The sequence below is a fragment of the Danio rerio genome, chromosome 16 (assembly GCF_049306965.1).
Source record: "Danio rerio strain Tuebingen ecotype United States chromosome 16, GRCz12tu, whole genome shotgun sequence".
Taxonomy (NCBI): domain Eukaryota; kingdom Metazoa; phylum Chordata; class Actinopteri; order Cypriniformes; family Danionidae; genus Danio; species Danio rerio.
In genome coordinates this window covers 45,862,559-45,885,952 of record NC_133191.1, presented here as the reverse complement: position 1 = coordinate 45,885,952, position 23,394 = coordinate 45,862,559, and the positions used below count along the sequence as shown (strand labels likewise).

Below are 23,394 nucleotides of genomic sequence, written 5' to 3'. Positions count from 1 at the left end.
TTTAACTATTCTTGCAATTTGTTCATTATTTTTATACATGATTCACGGTTAATCTAAATTTATGATTTTTTTACTCTAAAATATAGGCTAGCTAATCAAAAAGAAAAATATATATATATCGCGATGTCAGATGTTCTCGTACAACCCTAATATGAACGTTTATTGATATTTATGTAATGCTCATTTGTCTTTAGGAAGCTGAACCATTTCCCCCAAAGCTAACACAAGATGTCGCTGCTTGCAAAGTTACCGTCAACAAATGTCTGAACACGCCGTTGAAAATCACGTTTACCTCAGGTAAGACATCCGTTATTGTTTTGGTTTATTGGCAGTTTTGAACGACATTTTATGTTATATATTTCCTATAAAGTACATATTTTACAGCAGGACCCATAATTTATGAACGAAAAAAATAGGCAGTTATAGTAATGTACATTTAGCCTAGTGTTTTAACCGGCTGCTATAGTAAAGTGTATGTGTATTACTAAATTAGCATAGGCTAAGTTAACGTACAGTATTATTGACTAACGTAACAGTGAACAAAATACACTTAGTTTTCACTAACTTTACAGTAAACTCTGGTTTACTGTGTACTATACAGTAATAATACTAGTTGCAGAAATGCTAGCACAGTTGGTTACTATAAGTTAGTTGTAGGCTATTACCATAGCAGTTTTATAATTACCACAAAATATTATTTCAAGTACTTTACTATAAGTTAGTATGGTTCACAATCTATAGTAAGACCTACTTACTGATTGACCACCTCTAATGTTTATCTAAAACTTGACTAGCACAAAGATCACACCATTTTGGATGGTAACATTATGGCGAGTTATCTTAAAAGCTTTATAGGATGCACGATTGTTTACATGCTAGTTTGGGTATAAAACCAACTTTTAGTCTGATTCGGTGATCTAGTTTATTCGTTTTTAACTAAGTTAACCAATCAACCTGGAAATCCAGCCAGTTGGATCTGAACACCGACCGACAACCATCGTTTGTTTAAATTTATAATTTTAGCAAGGATATTTAATATCATGGTGCGTAATTGAAACACTTAAAGCGTACAATACATTACAAAACGCTATTTTGTGTGTACATGCATTGCACATTATTTAATTAGTAACTAACGAGTTGCTTTACCTGTAGTTCCTCCCCTCAAAGTCCGCGTACCCGCCGAAAGAGTGAAGCGCGTGAAGGGGAGGGACCCGCGCGCCACATGAACGCGCTGTACTTTACTTTCACTCATCTGCACAGCGGGTTGAGGATGGAGCTCGACTCTCTGTATGGAGCATATTTCTGCCCAGTGCTCTGTGTCTGATGACAAGCAGCGAAGCAACAATTTGCCTGGATTTAATTTTCATGTTCGTTAAAGGTGAGCACCTCTCTCTCATCTGTCACTGCAGTCGCGCTCCCGAGCGCAGGTGTTTCGTACCGGCGCGCGCTTTTATTTGCGCCTTAATCACATTAAAGTAAAAGAGGATGGCGTTTTTGTAATTAACTTGCTGCTGTAGAGAAATTGATGATAATCACTTGTCGGCTTCAGTTGTTGCACTATTATATTATCTGTTTGTGAAGTTGTATGTTTGTGTTGTAATCGGAGCTGTCAGACACTGGCTTGCATGACTATTATTTCATTGAACTTTGTATTAATTATTCTTGAAGACTAGATATGCTATAAGATTAACAGGAGAAAAACACATTCATTCAACTTTATCAGCACATACATCCTTAAATCTGTTAAAGTGCACACCTGACTTGAACATAAAATACCAACCGGAAAATGCTTTAAAATTGCAGTACGTATATATTTATAGATACTGTAGGCTGTGACAATTTTATTTGTAAATTGTTACCTACAATTTCATGGCTGAGCCTTTATTTATAAAGACGCGATTCTTTCAGTGTCCAGATGAGGGTGAACGATTAAAGCAGGTTATGTGCGTGATCAAGACCATCCAGAGGTTAATATGCTGTCACATATCTGTAGAGAGATGATGAATTATTTTTAATATACATGTATGTTCATTAATTTATCATTAGAACAATATTATTAATTAACATTGATGGAAAATATTGATCTGGCAGGACTTTACTGTAAAAATACAGTGACCATATTACAAGCATTTCGGTAACTATTTTTAATTATGATATTTTACTGTACCAATTAAAAATAATAATGTGACGTCATGATGGAATGTTTAAATTTCACTATAAAATTACACATATTATTTTTTAAAATAGCCAATTTGCATCATTATTCAAATGTTTGTTGGCAGTGTTTTTTCTAATACTTTTATTCAACAAGAATGCATTAAATTGATGCAAAAAGTGACAACAAAATAAAATTTTTAATTTTTACAAATTTTATTTATATATTTTATTTATACAAGAATGCTGAAAAAAGTTTTCACACCAAAAAGTAAGCCATAAATCTGTGTTTAGCACTGATAATAATTAGTTTCTTGACCACCAAATCAAGATATCACACCTTAAAGTACGGTAACCTGCCATTACTATCTTAAAGGGACAGTTAGCCCAAAAATGAAATTCACTCAAAACTGACTAACCCTCAAGTGCTTCCACACCTTTATGAGTTTCCAAAAAAGAAGATATTTTGAAGAAAGCTGAAAACTGGTAATTATTTACTTGCATTAAGAACAAATTTTAGGGTCAATGATTACAGTTTCCCAAATTTTTTCAAAATACGGAGTTAACTTATTAATAAATGTTTGGCAGAGGGACCATTCCTTACTTTGCCTCCTTAACCAATCAACTACTTCCTAAAACTGAATTAGGGCAGACCAGCTTTCTAGCACTGTTCTTCTCATTCTCTCGAACCCACCATCCCTCTTTCTATTTCCGTGCTTTCCATTAACAATCCTTATAACCCTCTCTTCCCTCCTAGGTTGAATCTGGGAGTCCTAATCGCTTGACCAAAATATTAAAGAGACTGTAGTCTTTGGCCGTCATCGTAGGACTCCCGATCAACCTACCTACCTGTTCACTATTTATCCTCTTTACTTCCGTTCCCCTTTATCCCACTGTTCCCTTACCACCTCTTTTCATCCCTACAATAAGTTCTAGCTTAAAGTGTGGTGTGGTCCATGCTGGTGTAATCTGTTTTTGAGTTAAACAAAAGAAAGTCGTAAGTGTGAAGGAAGGGTGAGGAAATGATGATGTTATTTTAATTTTTGAATGAACTCTTTAAAGAGCTGTTTCTATCTCCTTAACCCCTTCTTTTCTGTGTTTTGTTGGCATAAATCGATGTATTATTCTGATTAAGTGATAGTAATGGCTGCTAAAGATAAATCTTTGCCACCACATAAATATATTAGACCTTAAAATATACAAAACCAGAATAGGGCTAATTTAAAATATGAAATTATTAATGTTTTAGTAATAAAAATGGGTGATCAAGTTATTTTCTAACAGGTAAAACATGCAATAAAGCTTTTAATAACTCCAGATTTTAAATGATACATTTTAGTGAAGATAACCAGCAGGTTTAGCTTGATCCCTTTTAGTGTATTGTCACACACTGGTGTTGATAAGAGTGAGTCTTAGTTGTAGTGCTTTACTTAGTGTTTTTGTAGATTCCGTTTTTATTTGTACCATTACTGTCTTAACAATCCATTATCTCATATATTTGTAAAGAGTATTGTTCGATCTCTTAAACAGCATTTGAGTTCTGGACTGACCTATACAGTATTCCTTCATTATTAGATCATTACTTACAGTTCCACGGGTGCCTTGTGTGTCACAAGCTTTTACTGCTCCTCCATTTATAGATTGTGTTCTGTCCCAACTAATTAGCCAACTTCCTAAAGAATAATGAGCTGATTCGTTTTCAATTGCTGCCTGTGGTCTTGTTCTCATCCTCATGAAATCGAGCAGGCTGATGAGATGACGACGTGCGAGTGAATAATTGGTTTGTTGTAAATGACTGGAAATAGGGCTAAATGAGCTGAGATGGCAGGATGCAAGACTGTGGTGAGATTCCAGTCGACTGCATCACTCATTCTCTGTTGAGAGCCATTATTGGTGTTTGTCAAATTAGGCACACTGGAAACTAGGAGGAAATTACCTGCTGAGATGGGAGAGAAAAAATGTGGTTATCACGTCGAGAGAAAGGCGTAACACGGTAATGGGTTTCACAGGTTGCATCTGACATGGCACTCCTGATTGTGTTTGTTTTTAGTGTTAAGTGAAATGATGCTGAATGCTTGGTACTTAACAATAATGTGTTGACAGCAGGTCATTAGGAGACAAGAGAACGCTTAAAGCCTAATCAAATATTACTGAAGTAAAAATAAGTTCTTTCGTCACATGTTTAAAAGTTTGTGCTCTGTAACATTTTCATGTATAACTTAAAACAGTGGTTGCCAAACCTTTCTAGCACGCCTTTCTCTGATTAAACTCCACATTTTTAACTACAAAACTAAATATTTTCTGTATACATGATTAAAATAAAAATAATAAAATACGTGAATTTAATGGACAAGCTTTTATGAAGTTGACAATTTTCACAGCGTCATTAAGTACAGATAAAAGTTCATCAGGCATGTTTTTCATCGCTAGAACTACTTGGTGGATGCTGCAGTTTACCCAGGAAACCGATGGTGCTAGTTTTCAGATGGAAGCTACTGCTTCTTTGGGCCTCCCTTTTTCTTCAATTACAGTTCCTCCAATTTTTCTTGAAAAAAACTTGCAGGCATGTCTTGTAAGTGGCTGTGTCTTGTTAGTTAGGACTGGACCATATATGAGGGCTTAAGACTGCCATTAGCTAAAACCTCACCCCAGACTACACATTGTGGATTTGGATTTTCTGCATTTCCAATCCAAACCCTGAAACCAATGTAACTGTCGCTATATTTGCGTTTCTTACTTGACATTTTCTCACTCTGTAGCGTAGGCCTAATTCTCTTCATCAGTACATCTCTGCTGGATTTCTCTGTTCTTGCCTGAGCCTCTTTAGCTTGTTTGTCATTCTCCGAGTATATATATTTAAGGGCACTGCACATCTCCATAGAAGTGACCGATGTGGATCGTTCATCCCTATTGTCACTTGACTTCTTTATAGTGCAAGTTTTTAACCAGTTGTCCATTTTGATAAATATAGTAAGCAAAAAAATTACGAATGTGCTATCAATAAGCGCCTATTGTGAAGGGGTGGGGCTACTGTGACGCAGACGTAAAAACGCGAGATGAGTGAGTATGCATAGGTTGTAAATTACAATTTGTAATGTGATTTTTTTTCTCTCTCAGTGAATTTGTTTTCTTTCAATAATATGACGTGAAGTTAACCCAAGATAAATGCATAAAAATAAAAAAAGATGAAATTTTCCACTATTAAAAACATTCTCTCACACACCCTGGTGGTCAAACTGCGCACCACTAGGGGTGCACACATACCAGTTTGGGAACCGCTGATTTAGAAGATTAGTTCATTTTCTGTATTAGTACTCCTCGGAATTACATGATTCTTTGAAAAATCATTCTTTGGCAATCGATTTGCCTTTCAACAAACATTTATTATTGTTTCGCTAGAAAATGCTGGGTCATAACTCAATGTTGGATTAAATATAGACTCATCTTATGTTGGGTTAATATTTTAAATGACAAATAAATAATGATATTTACCTTACCATTGGGTTTGTCCATAATGTTGGGATATGACAACCCAGCAGTAAAGTACAAATTCATAAGATTGGTTCAGTGGTTAGCATTGTTTCCTTACAGCAAGAATTCGCTGGTTTGACTCCCAGCTTGGCCAGTTGGCATTTCTCTGTGAGGTTTGCATGTTCTCACCATGTTTGCGTAGGTTTCCTTCGTGTGGTCTGGGTTCCGCAACAGTCCAAACACATGTGCTATAGGTAAATTGGGTAAACAGAATTGGCCAAAGTGTATGAGAGCGAGCTGTGAATGCGAGAGTGTATGGGGGTTTTCCAGTAATGGGTTGTGGCTGGAAAACATATGCCGAAATAGTTGAGGGTTCATTCCGCTGTGACGACTCCTGATAAATAGGGGACTAAGATGAATGGATGAATGAATTTAGCTTAGTGTGTTTGTGATAAATATGACAGTTAAACTGTCAAGATGTCAAGACTTCTGTTTAAATGAAATATTCTTTGAATGATTTATTCAATATTTGTTTAAAACAGCTGATTCACTTGTTTGAACCAATCTGAGTTTCTTCAAGACAAACGCGAGTATAGTCTAATGAATCATTGAATCATTTAGTCAGGTTTCCATCCTAATATGAAGCAAATCTTTTTAAAGCTTGCAAAAAAAAAAAAAAAAAAAAAAGAAAAGAAAAAATGTGAATGTGTTTCCATCAAGTTGTTAGAGCTTAACAATTTTAAATTTTATATTTACATTTTTTTAGGACAACAGTATCTTCAGCAGAAAAAAAATATTAAATGATGCCTTTTTAAATTGTAAAGAAATTAGTTTTTTTTTTTAAACAAATGAAGACAGCATACCTGACATAATTGTCGCTCTAAAATAGTATAAATTTTTCAAAAAATAAAATATACTGTTTTCAAAGGGGAAAAGTTTTAGTTTTTTTACCCAGACATTTAAAAATAATATATTTTAGAGCAGTAAGCACAATACAGTCATACTGTTTATTTTTATCCAAGGTTGTCATACCATCAGAAACTTTTACCTGCCCATGCCTAGTAGTGACTGCAAGTTGTAGAAAAGTGGTGGAGTAGAAGGACCAATAGAGCTCTTAAAATGAACTCCAGGGAAAGTAAAAGCACACATTTTTAAAACTACTTAGTAAATTACAATTCCTGAGAAAAACTACTCAATTACAGTAACTTGAGTATTTGTAATTTGTTACTTTACACAACTGCTTTCTACCTTTAGTTAATGTTCTATGAACTAATAAGAAGGAACAATGAACAGCTTATTTCTCTTAATTAACATTAGCAAAGATGAATACATATTGTAATAAATGTATAATTTTTTGTTTATGTTAGTAAATACATTAACGCATACTATCTTATTATAAAAGTGTTACCTAAAAAACAAAGTATTGAAAGGTATGTCAATATATGGTTGGGTTTGTGCATTTATTTTGTATCATTACAGATTTTTAAAGGCACATTTTTGTAGTACACATAGTCTTGTTTTATCCATCTGGCAAACATGGCAGGATTTGCATGTATTATTTTTATTGCTTCTTGACAAAATCCTGTAAACTCTAATTTGCCATATTTTCTGACTCTAATGTAAGAATAATCAAAGTCACCAGGCTCTGGAGATGCTCGTGGCCTCTGCCTCGGCAAAAATGATTAAGCACCAAGAGCCTGTTCCTGCTGGAAACAAACAGAGCGGGCTTCACCTCACACATACCGCTTCATTTATCAACACAGCTGATTTTTTAACACTGAGATCATTAGAAAGGGTTCAAACTGAATGTTTTGCGCTGTTTCTAAACCCATTACTCACAGCACAGGGAAACTGACTGTGGAAGAAAAGAGCCCACATAATTTAAAGAGTGAAACACAGATCTCCTCAATCTTGATAAATTCAACAGGCTGAATAACTTTAATTCACATTCCTGAATCCGTTTCATGGAGTATTGTACTACAACAGCTGTCATGTCGTATGCTGGTGCATGCACTTCAAGGGGACCTATTATGCAAAAATCACTTTTAAAAGAGGTTTGAACACAAGTGTGGGGCAACAGTCTGTGAATACAACCAGCTTCTAATGGTATAAATTAATCATGTTATAATCACACTTCATTAAAACAGTCTGCAGAACCACTTTGATTCACATTCTCCCTTTGTACGTGTCATCATAGGGGGAAAAGCTCCATTCATTAGTCCCTCATCAGCATAAACAGCCCTGAGTGAGAAGAAGCCATCTGCCATTAGAGTTTTCACACTGTAATGTCAGCAACTAAGAGGCTATTTAAATATAATTTTAGGATCAACATCTACTTCTGAGACACTTCGTTTATCACAGCAATAACTTTAGTCCTGTAGTGAATCTGTCACTATGCTGACGAATATGTTTGTAGCTCCTCCCTCTTTTGAAAAGAGCACAATCTCATTTGAATTTAAATGGACAATCCCCAAAATGACAGCGTTTGGATAAAAGTAAAAGGGGCAGTTTAAAACACTTATTAATAAAAATTATTTATGGGTTTTCTCGAGCTAAAACTTCACCAGAGCTTATCTTACATCTTTCAAAACAGGGCAAAGTAGGCCCCCTTCAATGTAATCTTCTGATGTCATTAACACTTATAGCTAAGTATATGTAAACAGGGATTCTACGGCACACTAAATTACACAAAGTACAGTTTATAGAATGGGCGAGGCAGTGGCGCAGTAGGTAGTGCTGTCGCCTCACAGCAAGAAGGTCGCTGGGACGCTGGTTCGAACCTCGGCTCAGTTGGCGTTTCTGTGTGGAGTTTGCATGTTCTCCCTGCCTTCCTGTGGGTTTCCCCCGAGTGCTCCGATTTCCCCCACAGTCCAAAGACATGTGGTACAGGTGAATTGGGTAGGCTAAATTGTCAGTATGGGTGCGAGATAATGTCAGAGATGAGTTGCGGCTGGAAGGGCATCCGCTGCGTAAAAACTTGCTTGATAAGTTGGCGGTTCATTCCGCTGTGGCGACCCCAGATTAGTAAAGAAACTAAGCCGACAAGAAAATAAATTAATGAATGAATTAATTAATTAATGAATAAATGTTTATAGAATGAATTCAATATCTTGTCTTGGCTCATTTTTGAGTAAAATTTGAGTAAATTTGAGTCATTTATAGTTACTGTATACTATATGGTTACTATACAGTTATTATAATACCTTTTAGTTACTAGTTTAATTGGATTGCAACCCCTGGGGTAATTACATTATGTTAAAGACACAGTAATAGCGTCAGATGCAGCAGATTGATTTTATAACACCAAGTTAAACTTTCTGGCCCATTTACAGCACTGACATACATTAAAAAGAATTAAATGAAGAATAGACTTGGGTCTTGATTTTGAATATGGGACCTTGATCTCTGTTCTGTCAACTTTTAACTGTTGAAAATGTAACATGCAAAAGAGCAAAGATAAATGAATTTTAAACAGAGATTTCTAATTTTCTGGGGAGTTTTTAAGTACATACAGTTTCAGCTAAAAACCTTCTTTTAAGAGTTCACACTTGGACTCCTTTCCGTTGGCAGGGCGAGAAGGGAGTTTAAGCTCAGGTAGATCTCGATGGCTCCCCCCGGCTTATTTGTAGCTAAGTGACAGATATGGATGACTGAGGAGAGGCAAAGATATTGAGATGAGAAAACTCTGGTTATTTATAGTGATTTAGGAATCATCTGATTGGATAATCGATCATGAGCTGATGCTGGAACAGCTGAAAACAATCATAAGCATGTGATCCTCTCGAAATTTGTTTATGCATAAACTTCACTTAGTGCTTCTCTGAAGAAGAAAAAAAATCACCTACATTTTGGATGACCTCAGGCTGTGTAAATGAGAAGATTTTAATTATTATTAGGTGAATAAGCACCCTTTAAGCAACCCTTTAAGCGAAAATAAAGAAGGCTCTGCACATGAGATACTGAATAGCAATGCCATCAGAGAGTTTTGTGTGCTGATAATATTATGGTTTTCATACATTCAGTTGGAAAGGGAAGACATTTTTGCAAACTATCTTGAGGTTATGGTTTACATCCATTCTGACAGCTTCTCTGTGGAGATGCTCTGTATAGGAGGGTTTGAGAGAAGGCAATCTGCCTTTTGTTTAGACCCGTTTATGATTTGACTGAAGTATTTCTGCCGATGTAACCATAACTGTGACCTCATCTCAAGAAGCTCATAATAACATGACAGTAAGAGTCATGGGGTTGAAGTTACCTGTCAGCGTAATCCAAATCAACTCATCATTTGCTGAATTACTGTTGCCAAGCTAGCCCTTTAATACACTGTGTTTATTTGTTTACATGCTGCTTGATTTTTCTATTGTATGACAAGCCCACGGAATGTGTTGCTGCCAGGTACTTGCTTGTTAAATACTTGTTAAGGGATATATCTAGTACGGCTAGCAGCAGATAACCGTTCGGAAGTGCATGCTTGCCATCTGTTTATCTGGGCAGGTTTACATATGAAAACCAAAGCTCTGTTTTAACTCGCACTGCACAAGAGCATCTGCTAAATCCCATAAAGCAAATTAAAATTCAAGTCTTTCTTTACTCAGTTATGCTCGTACAAACACATAAAAGGACAGTTTTAAAGTTTCTTAACACTCATGGTGATAAAATAAGAGTGAACTCAGCCAGTCAAGCTCATAAAGTAGAGCTGTGAACCTACTCTAGTCTCACGGTTCGGTTCAATTACAATTATCATGTCATTGATTTGGTTCAATTCGATATCGAATGACGTCAGTACATAATAACCGGTTATGATTATTACTGAACCGATACCGAACTGTCCACGTCTGCATCGCTGTGCACTGAAGAAACAATTTATTTTGACACCCCTCTTATAAAGGGATGTAGAAACACCTAATAACTTGTCAATACTTGTGCCAAATTCCTTAAGTTTGAACTTTTTGCACAAATTGTTGTGTGTTTTTCATTGGGGAAAGTGGAGATTACAAGTTTAGAACAATATTAGGGTGGAATGGTGTAAATATGGAATTTGTTTAAAGGCATCACAAAACAGACATAATAACCATTTTTTCTTCTCTGATCTGTATTGTGAATGTATATCTGAGTGAAGCTGGTCCTCGAATGAGGAAATTGTGTAGGACAGAACTTTATTGGGTTGTTGAATCATTGCTGTTTGTGTTGGGATAACTAGCCAATTCCATGTGTGTTCAATAAAAAAGGTCGGGAGAGAGTTTTCTTCATTATCAAAAATATTAGTAATTTATTAGATACAAAGGAATAATTCAAGGACAGAGCTCTGGGTTACATTACCCAAATGCAATACAAGAATTACATTCTAGGGGAAATATCTTACATTTCCCTGACTCCAGCCTGTATAGACAACAGGTGGATTTTTGTTGTAACGTCACTAATCAGTCATTCTGCAGTCCTTTGGCTGTTGCACCCAAACATATTTCCTCTTTCTGTAAACCTTCTCTGCATATCAGAACTGAACAGTTAAGTGCATCTTGAATATATTTCACAACTTCTACAAGCATCATGCTCCTTGTGACATGTCTATGTAATGTAATGTGTATTTATATGGCGCAATTATTGTGTACACCCAAAGCGCTTTACAATCATGAGGGGGGGTCTCTCCACACAACCAGTGTGCAGCATCCACTTGGATGATGCGACGGCAGCCACAGGACAACGGCACCAGTGTGCTCACCACACACCAGCTATTGGAGGAGTGGAGAGATAGAGCCAATTCAGTGGATGGGGATGATTGGGAGGCCATGATCGTAAGGGCCGATTGAGGAATTTTGGCCATGTCTAGACTTCTTATTAGACAGAAGTCTGGAGCAAGGCTCCCCCCGCACTATATGTATTCTTTTTCTGCAATTTCCCTCTTGTCAGCAGTTACTACTAAGAAGTATGAAACAAAATTAGAAAGAAGGAAGTATAGTTGGTTAATATATGGTATTATATAAAAGAAAAAGATTGATTAATCTGTTTTGTCGAAACATTTAAAAAAAAAATAAAAAATAAAGAGACAAATTTAAAAAAAAATGAATTCCCTTTTTCCCCACATTTGCTATTGGTTGACCGCATAAACATATTATCGTTATCATTATTTGAAACTATGGAAAATATTGCATCATTTTTTACATATATGTGCCCTCATAACCTCCCCCTCTCTCTCTGATAATACAAAAGGGAGTGAAATTTGTTTTGATTAAAGGTTATGAGGGCACGTATATGTAAAAATGATGCAATATGCAATATGCCATATTTCTTTTTTATTTAATTGTAATTCAAAATGTTTCATGTGATTGTAGGGCTTTCCCTTTAAAGGAGTAGCTCACCCAAAAGTGAAAATTATCTCATAATGTACTCAACCTTGGTGTATTTGTCTTTTTGAGGATGAACACAGTCAGAGTAGTTTTAAATTCTATCTTGGCTATTTCCTGTTGTTCAATGGTGTTGGGTAGTGGCCCTTTTTCAATCTTCCAGGTCCATAAATTCCTTGTAAAACTAAGTTGTACGCTGCCAGGGGTTTAACACATGTCTTTTGAAATGGATCAATCAGTGTTTTTTTTTTTAACAAAAATATTTCTAATGGTGGCACAGTGGTTCAATGGTTAGCACTGTCGCCTCACAGCAAAAAGGTTGCTGGTTCAAGTCCCGACTGGGCCAGTTGGCATTTCTCCCCATGTTTCCTTCGGGTGTTCCCTCACAATGCAGAGACATGCAGTATAGGTGAATTGAATAAACTAAATTGGCCATAGTTTAGAAGTGTGTGTGAGAATGAGTGTGTATGGGTGACTATAGAGACTAAGCCGAAGGCAAATTAATGAAGGAAATATTTCTAATTTAAAAGTTAAAAACTTAAATCAATGACTTTTAGCAACTGCCAAATACAAATTTGCAAAATTTGCCTGACTGACCTCGACATATGATGCATTCATAAAAGAGTAAGAGTATAAACTATGTATACAGGTATGACAGGTACAGGTCTGTGCTAAACAAACTGGTTGTTAAGTGGTTCCCATGTATTCCCAAAGCTTCAGATATGGATGCCTCTTTTGCCATGCATCAAAGGTTTACCCAGAAATCAGCCAGGAATTGTCAAGAACACACATTTGGCAGCCACAAAACGTCAGCGATTTAAGTTCAAAATTAAAAAAAAAATTGAAATATTTTTGTAAAAAAAACACACATTAATCCACTTCATGAGACATACTTGAACCCCCTGGTTGGGTATGGTTAGTTTTGGTTAGTTTTCTTACAGATTTATGTGCTTTTGGAGGCTTTAAAAAATGAGCCACTATCCAACACCATTATACAGTATGGAAGAGTCAAAGAATACTTGAAGTACAACACTGCGACTGTTCATCTGATAAAAGAAATTAGGGCTGCCCAATAAATCAAAACATTATTGTTAGTTTGATCATACACTGTTAACCCTTACTGTAGATTATGAAGTAAATAACTGTAAAATAGCCAGTGTTAAGCTGTAATGAAAAGAAACAGTATTTTACTGTAAAAGGAGCAGGATTTGTATGAAATTCTGTAGTGCAAAGAATAAATTACAGTAATTTACTCTATGTACCATTACAGATATTTACTGTGATAATAAATGGTAAATTACTGTTCAACCATTACTGCCCTATCTACTCTGATGCTTTATGTTGCTATTTTATATTTATTTTATCTCTGTGTTTTCTTTGGTTCCTTTTATGTTTTTAACATTGAGTATCAAGAGTCAACCAATGCCACAGAGCTTATTAAAGGGTAAGTGTAAGATATGGACGAAATGCATTTAAAGGCAAAAATATTCACACGGAGCAAAGAAATTGTCACAATAATTTTTATAACTTTGTTTACTTTTTCTATAATTAATCTAATTTAATTGCCTAGTTTGACCTATAGTTAAGATTTTAAATTGCACTTTCAACTGAATATTAGTATTTTGCTAAATAACTAGTAAAAATGTGTTATTTAAAAAAAAAAAAAAAAAAAAAACTTTTCTAAACACAAAGGTGTTAGAAAGAGTTTTCAGAAAATGCTGGCCCTTTAAGAGAGCCAGGTGTTTGATTTGTTTACTGCTGAGTGTGCTCTATTCTCTGTCTATCAATTCAGATGTTGAGTCTGATATGTTTTAGGCTTTAAATAAGAATCTAAAATGAGTAAGTAAAATGTGTTCAAATGTTTTTGAGGGTTTATAAAATAAGGCTGTGTTTTAAGTTATATTGTTGTTATCTTGAACTGTGTACTTGAAAGCTACATTGTTGTTATCTTGAACTGTGTACTTGAAAGCTACATTGTTAGCCTTCCATAGTCTACCTTCCTGCAGATTTCAGTTGCTATCCATATCAAACACACCTAAACCAATTAATTAGGACTTGAACACCACGTTATAATTACAGGCAGGTGTGTTTGATATGGGTAGCAACTGAAATCTGCAGGAACGTAGCTCTCCAGGAACAGGATTAAGCACCCCTGCTGTATACCATGGGGGTCAAACTTCAAGTTACTGGAGAACTGCAGGGCAGCAGAGTTTAGTTCCCACCCTGTTTCAACATTACCTGTAGATTTCTAACAAGCCTTAATTAATTTTATCAGGTGTGTTTAATTAGAGTTACAGCTTAAAGTCCCGGTCACACTGCACTTTTCTCTCTATAAACTTCCATTCATACGCATGTGAATGCTGCAGACCTGGAATGCAAACTCCTCATGCGAAAAATTTTACAGTTTGCAGCATTGAAGAGTTCAAGCTTGGAGAACTCTGAAATGCGAAATCACATCATGGGATTGCTTGAGACTAATCAAAGATCAAACCATGACCTCTCTGAACAAAAATTACGGACCAGTTGCTTGCTTTTTCAATCTCTAAATATTTAGTTTAATCCCACTCCTTTTCGCAGAGCCATATGACAGAATTTTGCATGCTTAAACGTTAGTTTGACTGCAGCCTTGCTGTGCAGACCTGGGGCTCTCAGTAATATGCAAGATGATATTTATATCTGCTGATTTCTTAATTTTGTTATACATTTTCTGTTTTATATTTGTTTGCTGCCAAAACAATAAAATAAATTTGTCAGAATTTACAACTTAATTAATTTAAAGAATTAATAACAGGTAAGAATACTAATTAATTTTAGTAACACCTTGACATACTATTGTGTATGCAGTTTAATGCTGTGAGTTGTAACACTACAGTACAGTAATTAACTGTACACAGTTTCCAGTTAGTTACCACTACTGCTCTATTACAGTAATTAACTGGCAACACTGTTGCCAGCTACTCACTGCAATGGTTCGGTTACAGTAAACAACTGGCAACACTGTTGCCAGTCACTCACTGTAATGGTTCAGTTTCAGTAATTAACTGGCAACACTGTTGCCAGTTACTTACTGTAACCAAACTTTTACAGTGAGTAGCTGGCAACAGTGTTGCCAGTGTTCTACTGTAAAAAAGCCTGGTAAGGTCTAACAGTGTAGTATATGGATCATCCATATTGTAGAGAAGTGCAATACATTAAATGAATTTTATGTGCCAAGCATTTGTGCGCTGCATGTATAGGTTGTTAATCCAAATCTGACCAATCAGATGGGGCCTTATACTATCTTCATCCCCACCTCTTTTCAGTAGGTGCTGTTAGGTGAACCTAGAGCTGAAAATAAATACTAATGCCCGGCAGAGGACAAGAGAAGAAAATGACAGCAGATTAAAATTTTATCACTCGATTGAATGAGCGTTATCAGTGGTTATCAGCTGATAGATTTGTATTGGCCAGTAGGGGCCTTCTGCGCCTACTGGTAGGCCCAGAAGGCTGTTATCATCCATCCACATGGTTAATCAGCTTTAGATCACATACGGCTTGTAACGAGTAAGAAGGTGTATGACCCCTTTAAGAGCATGCACCCTTTTTTTATATGTTGTTGCTATAGTTACATTAAACATGAGCCCTGCATGTGCAGTGCATCCGGGAAGTATTCATAGCATCTCACCTTTTCCACATTTCTTTATGTTACACCGCCACTTCCCATCCAACCTGATAGAGCTTGAGAGGTACTGCAAAGAGGAATGGGCAAAAATTCCCAAAGACAGGTGTACCAAGTGAGTGGCATCATATTCAAAAAGACTTCAGGCTGTATTTGCTGCCAAAGGTGCATCAACAAAGTGTTGAGCAAAGGCTGTGAATACTTATGTACATGTGTTTTTTTTTATTTTTTATAAATTTTCAACAATTTAAAAAAATCTGTTTTCACATTGTCATTATGTAGAATTTTAAAAAAAGTAAATGAATTTAATCCATTTTGGAATAAGGCTGTAACATAATAAAATGTGGAAAAAGTGAAGCGCTATCAATGCTTTCTGGATGTACTGTATGTGAGGGTAATTTACTGTTGCTCCGTTTATTTCAGTAACGTTACAGGCTGCGGCCGGAAGTTATCGAGAATTATTTATATTATTCATTTAATTTCTCATTAATTGTATTTTATTAACGTCTACCCCTTCCCCAACCCTAAACCCAACCGTCACAGTAGTGTAAAAACAGACCCGGATCTGACATCATCTCTATTAGTATAGCTGATTACTCATGTGGATGGATTATAACAGCCTTCTGAGCCTACTAGTAGGCGCTGCTGGCCCATATCTATCAGCTGATAACCCCTGATATCATTGTATTGTGAATCTGAAATTCATGGTATTTTCAAGTCTAAATGTTTTTATTTTATTTTAAATAAAAATATCTATTGTCTGTTTATTTTAGTATGATCATTAATTAAAGGAATGATTTTTTTTTAATTATTGATGAAATCGCATTCTTTTAAAGTTAGTTATATCATAAGAAATATCATTATTGGGTCCCTCAACAACAATATCGCATATTGCATATGCAGCCTTGTATACACAAAGAATGCCATGCGAGTGAATACAGTTAGGTGTTTTTCATATTACAAGGTAATTTTCATATTTGGGCAAACTTTTTCCCTAAGTACACACTATTAAACCTCTGTCTTTGGTCAGATTTTCATATACTTCTTTGCTTCCAATTAAAGTTGGTCATGTTGTGTTTGCCAGCTATCTGGATGGTTTGGTGCATATAATGCTTTAACAAAGACTCAACATGAGGACTTTTCAATGAAGTCATTAATTCTTGTTCTTACAAACACCTGAATATCTAGCGCTGAGGCTTTGTCTGTTGGTGATTTTTTTGTGGCCCAGTACGGCATCAGAGCCATAATTGTAGTGATCACAGCCCCATATATTTCTGCCAAAGCGAATGAAAGCCAGATGGGTTGTGTGGCAGAAAATTGAGTCATTTCTATGTGGATTCCAACAAGCAGTGTTCAAAAATCCACCATGTTTCTCATCCTTCTTTCACCCACCAAAAAAAAAAAAAAATCCATGATGCATGAAACATTTTGGCTGCCTTTGCTTTACCCGCCAGGATGCTGTATAGAAATGTTGCAGAAAGCAGGAGGCCTATTAGACTAACATTGTCAGATCGGTGGACAGCATCGGCTCCGTGATTATAGCTGTTGTCGCAGGGAGTTCCTCAAATCCTCATTGACTCTCAGCAGCAGTGAAGAGAGCGTATGTACCGGTCTGTCACAGGAGTGCTGCTTACCCACGTCCCGTCAGCTCCACTCTCCTGAGACTGACACTTCAGTGAATACAGAGAGAGTTTTTAGTTCAGCGCTGCCTGTATACTCCCAGAATCCTTCTGCAACCTTTTGAGACTGTGCAGGGCTTTCTTAGTTGTCTAGGAAGATTTTTAACTAGTATTGGCCTAGAATTCTCCTCTGCCACAAGGGAGACCTGGGTCTGGGGCGGCATGGAGGCTCAGTGGTTAGCACTGTTGCCTCACAGCAAGAAAGCCTCTGGTTCGAGTCCCAGCTGGCGCAGGTGGCTTTACTGTGTATAATTTGCATGTTCTCCATGTGTTCGTGTGGGTTTTCTCTAGGTCATCCAGTTTCCCCTGACAATCTAAAGGTATTTTGATGGTTTTCAGTAAGGCGACCTGTGTGGAGACCTGGTGGCCAAAAAATAAATAATGGGCCGCAATGGCAACTACACTGGGATCTCCATAGAAACGCAGCACAAACCAGTCCATTTTGTTTCAAGCTATGAAGATTTGGATCACATATCAACAGAACCGAGATATGAATTCAAACTGTAAAATGTTGACACTTGTGATTCATATACTGCACCCGCAACCATTTTCAAGTCATTTAAAACCGTCATGTCCTTTTCAGAGCTCCAATTCTTACATCTAACTTTATCTTTTGGATTTTCCTCAGCGATTTAATCATTAGTGTTGGCGTTATAGCATGTAAATGTCTGTTTTTATATTTGGTGTCGGTTTCTTTTACTTTGATTAATATTTGCTAGAGGGCGAAGCAGTGGTGCAGTAGGTCGTGCTGTCGTCTCACAGCAAGAAGGTCGCTGGTTAGAGCCTTGGCTCAGTTGGCGTTTCTGTGTGGAGATTGCATGTTCTCCCTGCGTTCGCGTGGGTTTCCTCCAGGTGCTCTGGTTTCCCCCACAGTCCAAAGACATGTGGTACAGGTGAATTGGGTAGGCTAAATTGTCCGTAGTGTGTGTGTGAATGTTGCCCAGAGATGGGTTGCGGCTGGAAGGGCATCCATTGCGTAAAAACTTGCTAGATAAGTTAATTCCGTTCACCCCGGATTAATAAAGGGACTAAGCCGACAAGAAAATGAATGAATGAATATTTGCTAGATTAGCGCGGTGGTGGAGTGGGTATCGCTGCTGTCGCCTCACAGCAAGAAGGTCACTGGTTCGAGCCTTGGCTGGGTCAGTTGGCATTTCTGTGTGGAGTTTGCATGTTCTCCCTGTGTTCTCGTGGGTTTCCCCCACAAGTCCCATGACATTGGTAAATTGAGTAAACAAAATTGGGTGTAGTGTATGAAAGCATGTGTGAATGAGAAAGTTTGTATGGGTGTTACCCAGTACTGTGTTGCAGTTGGAAGGTCATTCACTGCGTAAAACATATGCTGGAATAGATGTCGGTTTATTCCGCTGTGGTGACCCCTGATAAATAAGCGATTGAGCTGAAGAAAAATGAATGAATCAATTTGTGTTGGGACAACATGAATGCAGCATTTTTACAGTGTACGTTGCAGGGTTCTAACGGTCTTGGAAAACCTGAAAACGTCTTGGAATTTTGACATGGCTTTTTCCAGGTCTGGAAAAGTTTTGGGGGGGAGGGGCACTTCTGATTATTTTGGAAGGGCACAGTCTATCCAAGACTAAAAAGTGCAGGTTGAGCCCTATGTGTGCACTTGCCTGAAACCTAAGCCTTTGTGCAACTGTTTAAAAACAGCAAACACACACACACACACACACACACACACACACACACACACACACACACACACACACACACACACACACACACACACATATATATATATATATATATATATATATATATATATATATATATATATATATATATATATATATATATAGTGTATATAGTGTATATAGAAATACACAAATGCCTTTTGTTTATATGTTGTTTTAAGGTAAATTGTAGAATCACATCAGTAATTCACATTAAAGTAGTTTATCAAAGATTGTGTTGTTAATGTCCTGCTACACATTTGAACTTACACATAATATTCAGTGTGTTGTTACATGTGTGTAGTTACACCAGTCTAACACAAGTAAAGGCTACATACCAGTGTTTGTACATGCACTGTAGAGACATACTACTTACATATCTAGTTACTGTGTAAGTTTAAAGGTATAAGCGACAATTTAAAGTGGGACCAAAAAGAAGCAAGAATACTTTATTTTACTGTGTGAAAATAACTATTGAGGATAATGAAGGGCCAGAAGTAACTGTACACCTGAAGATAATAATAATAATTTGAAAGTAAATATTTAATTTTCCTCTTATGGAGAAAACAACTAATAATTTTCTATATACAAAATCACATTTTTGAAATGTAAAACATGACCTATATTTGTTATGATATTCCGCTTACACCTGCACACCCTTTGCAGAGTCAAAGAAAGTTATTGTATTTTTTTTGTCCTTATATGTGATTTGTATTCATAGTGTAGCAGATAGATGGAATGAAGATGGGCGAGTTGAAAAAATAGATTGAAACTCACTTCAGCCGCATGAGCTCCAGAACTCAATATATATCATAGTTTGGCCACTGACGTTCTACATTTCATTTAAAGACTATGAAAACTAGTTTTTCTCACACTGATGAATCATGCACAATACAGTCAGAGGTATTTATTAAGAAAACAAATGTGCCCAGTCTTATTTAATGTTGTCTTTATAGCCTTAGGGAACCAATAACTGCCACCATTAGATTTTAATGGAGTTTGATTGAATGGTGCAGTGCTTTTTTTTTGTATAGTCAAGAGTTCAGTCATAAATGAGGCAGTCAGTCATGGAGCAGGTCCTCAGGGGCTTATGATGAGGTTACTGCCTCCTAAGAGGTCCTGTCATGTTTTATTGATTTATTTATTTTAGATATGCCTCTATGCTTTGTTAACTTTTAGTCTAGTAAAGTTTAGAAGGACACTGAAACATACAGTTTATATGTTAGCAATATAATTTTTGGGGTGGCACAGTGGCTCTGTGGTTAGCACTGTCGCCTCACAGCTGGGCCAGTTGGCATTTCTGTGAGGAGTTTGCATGTTCTGCTGTATTCGCGTGGGTTTCCTCTGAGTCCTCCGGTTTCCCCCACAGTCCAAAGACATGATGTGCAAGTGAATTGGGTAATCAAATTTGGCCATAGTGTATAGACTATGTGTGTGTGTGTGTGTGTGTGTCTGTGTCTGTGAGAGCGAATGAGAATGTATGGTTGTTTCCCAGCACTGGGTTGCGGCTGGAAGGCCATCCATTGCATAAAACATATGCTAGAATAAGGCGTTTATTCTACTGAGACGACTAAAATAAATAAATGAATAAATGATGAATTTAATGTTGGAAACCGTGGTGTTTATATATATGTGAAAAATCATAATTATTTTTTCCTGGATGAATATAAAGTACAATCAAATAGCATTTTTCATTGAAATCATTTAAATACTAATTACTAAACATATGTACTGTAACACACGCTACTAAATAAAAATATTCATTTCTTTTTTATTCATTTTCTTGTCGGCTTAGTCCCTTTATTAATCCGGGGTCGCCACAGCGGAATGAACTGCCAACTCATCCAGCACATTTTTACACAGCGGATGCCCTTACAGCCGCAACCCATCTCTTGTAAACATCCACACACTTATTCACACACACACACACACACACACACACACACACACACACACACACACACACACACACACACACACACACACACGCACGCACACACACACACACTCATACACTACGGACAATTTAGCCTACCCAATTCACCTGTACCACATGTCTTTGGACTGTGGGGGAAACCGGACGCGAACATGCAAACTCCACACAGAAATGCCAACTGGCCCAGCTGGGACTTGAACCAGTATGTTTTACTATGAAATAGTTTTATAATTTTTAGATGGAAATACAAGACATTTTAAATGACCTAAATTACTCAAGTTAAGTTTGACCTAAAGTTGACATTTGACATATTTTTTGAGGATTCATTTATAAGTTTAAATACTTATACATAGAATAAAATCAACACTGAAATCAAATTCAATATTGAAACTACTTTATTAAACTTTATAAAAAAAACTTTTATTTATTAAAAGTTTTTCTCAGTCGCTTTGGTGCATTTCTCCCAACACTATTTACATTTGCACAACAGTTAATGCATTTCTCAAAACAATTAGTGCAAATTGCAAAACCTAGTTGATAACCTGCAAAAGTGTGTCACTTGCTCAAAATGGAAGCAAGTATTCATGTCATTCAAAGTGTCAGTATCATTAAGATGAAAAGTCCTGACACCATTGTTTATGAACAAGATAGTCAAATAGCTTTGTCTTTGTTTTCATTATGACAGTTTACTCTGGACATTTTTTCAACGCAAAAAAGTCAGATTTGTTTTGAGAAATGCATTAACTGTTGTGCAAATGTAAATAGTGTTGTGAGAAATGCACCAAAGCGACTGAGAAAAACTGTAAGTTAATACTATTAATATTAATATAAGTTGATATTATTAAGTAGGGCTGCACGATATTGACAAAATCTGAAACTGCAGTATTTTATTTTCCTGCAATAAATATTTTACAACAAATAAAAATATAATTGTTTTAAAATTCAGATAAAAAAGGTCAAATTAAGAGTATTTCCAACAACAAGCAAAATTATTTGCCAGTGGGGTAATTTAAATAATTAGATTTTTACTTTGAAATGTAGATAATTAGACTAAAAACAAAGACAACAATTTTAAGTAAGAATTTTAAGAATAAATCTTATAAATTATTTATAAAAACAGATATTAAGTACACTTAAGTCAACTTTGCACATCTTTACGATGTGACTATTGCAGATGCACACATTGCGATATCGATGATGAAACTATATATTGCGTAGCCCTAATATTAAATTTTTATATTGGCAAAAGTATGATATGAAATTTATATAAATATGTATCTTAATATTATGCATATATGAAACCATATCTAATCATATTGTATAAACACATTTATGGTTGTGAATTTTAGTACATTGGCCTACGGATTACAAAAAATAATAAAGCTGATAAACTATTAAAGGCCACCTATGATAAAAATCATCCTTTGGAAGCTGTTTGGGCAGAACTGTGTGTAGTTATATTGTGTCCACAGTCATATTAGAGTGATATAAACACAATAAGTCTCTCTTTTTTAACATTTCCTGACAATAAAAATAGGATCCAAATCCCTCCAATCTTGTGGCCGAGGCCAACGTGATGTTGGTGTGCAGTTTCCCCACCCACCAAATCGATTGACAGCTATGCATTGTCTGTGGTAACATGTATGATCATGACAACAAGTCACGACATGCGCAAAGCACCTTAGATTAAATTATCTATTCAGCTCGCTGTGATCCTTAATTTTCATCAAATGTGATCAAGAATGAGTTTTACAAGTGTGGGAAACCAGTTTATTATGTTAACCAATCATATTGTACCTGTTTGGTGCAACCCCACCCCGTGGGGGTCAAAGGGGTTAACCCGGAAAGTCAATGACAGAGTTCAGAGGAAGTGCGTTGTTCATGCTTGTCTGTTTAATAAAAAGTAACCTGTGAAACAAATGAAGAGTTTACTCTCATGACAACAAGTTTAAAACATTTTTTAAACAGTGCGTGTTTGTAATAAAGACGGTAAAATCACTACGTAATTCATCACTACAGCCACATGTCAATACAATTATAAAAGAAGACGCTTCAATCCCGGTTTGTGGACATAGAATCAGGTTTATTTTGTACATTAACATAGCGGATATCCAAACCTTGCAAAGCTGTGATAACCCAAGCAACAGTTTACAAAAGCCGTCCAAAAAAAAAGAAAAGCCCTGATTTTTTTTTCTACCGCGTTTTCGGATTTCACCGCATTCTCACCCTGTTACGAAACTCGTTCACTTAATTTTTAGGATTCTGTTTTTGAGTGGACAAACGGGTTACAGCGGGGAAGCCCTACACAAGGAGGTAAGCGGTCGGCCGGCCTGCCGGTAGGCAAGCGCGAAAGGGAACAGCGTCACAACGCCCCGCGTTCGATTGAAAAAAATAAATGCAGCCGTACGTACTTCCCGGGACGTATTCCGCTGTCTCCAGAAACGTCCGCGGGACTACGTTT

At 36.4% G+C, this 23,394-nt stretch overlaps 2 protein-coding genes across 5 annotated transcripts in view; one reads left to right on the top strand and one right to left on the bottom strand.

Moving 5' to 3' along the window:
* Positions 1–1,198, bottom strand: part of si:dkey-11p23.7 — a 55,872-nt gene extending 54,674 nt beyond the window's left edge. The window contains exon 1 of the mRNA XM_068213837.2: positions 1,147–1,198. The gene's annotated coding sequence lies outside the window, so the exon portion shown is untranslated. The remainder of the gene's footprint in view (positions 1–1,146) is intronic.
* cpne4a (copine IVa) overlaps positions 1–23,394 on the top strand; it is a 122,300-nt gene that overhangs the window by 867 nt on the left and 98,039 nt on the right. For 2 of the 4 annotated variants that reach the window (XM_073926510.1, XM_073926511.1), the window contains exon 2: positions 195–297. The gene's annotated coding sequence lies outside the window, so the exon portion shown is untranslated. Of the gene's footprint in view, positions 1–33; positions 298–1,246; positions 1,379–23,394 lie in introns of those variants that run through there. The other 2 variants (XM_073926509.1, XM_009292581.4) reach the window with 2 other exon arrangements.